Source organism: Pelecanus crispus, chromosome W (genome assembly GCF_030463565.1).
Source record: "Pelecanus crispus isolate bPelCri1 chromosome W, bPelCri1.pri, whole genome shotgun sequence".
In the NCBI taxonomy this organism is placed as follows: domain Eukaryota; kingdom Metazoa; phylum Chordata; class Aves; order Pelecaniformes; family Pelecanidae; genus Pelecanus; species Pelecanus crispus.
Window position 1 is genome coordinate 11514066 of NC_134675.1, and position 2211 is coordinate 11516276.

General features: G+C 53.0%; 1 pseudogene; it reads left to right on the forward strand.

The window, feature by feature from the left end:
- Positions 1–229: 229 nt before the first annotated feature.
- LOC142596425 (myogenesis-regulating glycosidase-like) lies at positions 230–1412 on the forward strand (annotated as a pseudogene).
- The last annotated feature ends 799 nt before the right edge of the window (positions 1413–2211 follow it).

A 2211-nucleotide genomic window follows, 5' to 3' on the forward strand; every position in this document is an offset into this window, starting at 1 on the left:
GGAGCTGCTACAGTTGAGACAGCAAAGGGGTGACAAGTGGTCCCCTGATTCAGAGGTTCGTCTGAGACTATTTATATCCTCTTCTTTTTCAGAGGTGGGTGCTCCAGGACTCGGTGGAGGTGGGAGCACTCCTAACAGTCCGTTTTCTTCTCCTGAGAGCTCCAGGCTTGCTGCAAAGACATCTTCCTTCCTGCTCTTCTGCAAAAAGCGGTAGAGAGAAGAGAGTGTCATGTACAACTTCCTGCCTGAGAACTTCATGCCAGTGAAGCAGAAGCCTTCCAAGGAGCTGAGACCCATGCTCAGGACCATCGTGCTGGGCCTCATCCAGTTCATTGCCATGGTGGTGGCCTTGTGCTACTACACGGTGTCCCTGCAGAAGGCAGAGCAGCTCAAGACAGAGCTGATGAACTGGCACATGGATGGTTTCATCATCAGGAACCAGCATGGGGAGGTGGTCTTCTGTCTGGCCTTCTGCTCGGGCAACCTCAACCTGGAGTCATGCTCCAAGGAGGTTAAGATTTTGAGCTGCGTGCAGTCAGGCAGGGGGCCGCTGAACTTCTTCATCCAGACGATGAAGCCCAAAGACACAGTGATGTGCTACCACGTGTGCTGGGAGGAGCTGGCAGCCGGCCTGGCGGTGGAGCACATCATGTTCTGGGAGGACGCCCACTGGTACGGGGGCTTTGGAGATGAGCACCCAGCACTGGCCCATCCATCTGGCCAGCTACCAGGAGCCCATGCCCTATGTGACGACTGACGTCTACTCCTTCCACAACAGCTTTGGCGGCATCCTGGAGCACTACTGGCTCTCCTCCAAGGTGGCGGCCATCAAGATCAACAACTCTGTCCCCTTCCACCTGGGCTTCAACACCACTGAGCGTGCCATCTTCTTCCAGGCCTGCTACAAGGACTCGCCCTACAAGCCCCTGCTGGGGCAGCAGCCCTTCCCCAAGCTCAGCTACCGTGTGTGTGTGGGCTCCGATGTCACCTCCATCCACAAATACATGGTGCACAGGTACTTCAACAAGCCCTCCAAGATCCTCCCCGAGAATGCCTTCCACTATCCCATCTAGTCCACCTGGGCCCTCTACAAGAACAATATCAACCAGGATAAACTCTTGCGATTTGCTGAAAACATTAAGTAGTACTGTTTTAACTGCAGCCACATTGAAATCGATGATATGTACATGCAAGCCTATGGGGACTTTGACTTTGACCCTGTCAAGTTCCCCAACATGACAGAGATGATTGCAAAACTGAGGGAGGATGGGTTTAAGGTCACCCTGTGGATTCATCCCTTCATACACGCAGATTCCTCCAATTTTGGGGTGGGGATCGAGTGTCAGCTGTTCATCAAAGAGCTGTTGGGGTGGCTGCCGGCCATGGCGGAGTGGTGGAACAGCAGTCTGTGATTATCCTGAAGAGGAAGGTACCCAATTTTCAGCCTGCATGTCAGATGGGTGCTGATGCAGGAGCAAGGGGAGTTTGCCTTTCCCATGGCTTGAGTTATCTGAGCAAGCATAAAGAAGCTATAGCACTCACTAACATTGTGGCAACCATTTTCCCCCTTTTATTGGAAGAAATTATTGAGAACCATGTCTGTGGTGTGGATTTGGCCAAGCCTGTTAGCATGCTATGGTGGGTTGACCCTGGATGGATGCCAAGTGCCCACCAAAGCCACTCTACCACTCCCCTTCTCAACTGGACAGGGGAGAGAAAATATAACAAAAAAGCTTGTGGGCCGAGATAAGGACAGGGAGATCACTCAGCAATTACCACAGACTTGACTTGGGGAAAAATCAGTTTAATTTATTACCAATCAAATCAGAGTAGGGTAATGAGAAATAAAAACTAAATCTTAAAACACCTTCCCCCCACCTCTCCCTTCTTCCCAGGCTCAACTTCACTCCCGACTTCTCTACCTCCTCCCCCCGAGCAGCGCAGGGGGACGGGGAATGGGGGTTGCGGTCAGTTCGTCACACGTTGTCTCTGCTGCTCCTTTCTCCTCAAGGGAGGGCTCCTCACACTCTTCCCCTGCTGCAGCGTGGGGTCCCTCCCACAGGAGACAGTCCTCCACGAACTTCTCCAACGTGAGTCCTTCCCACGGGCTGCAGTTCTTCACAAACTACTCCAGCATGGGTCCCACATGGGGTCACAAGTCCTGCCAGCAAACCTGCTCCAGTGTGGGCTCCTCTCTCTCCATGGGTCCTG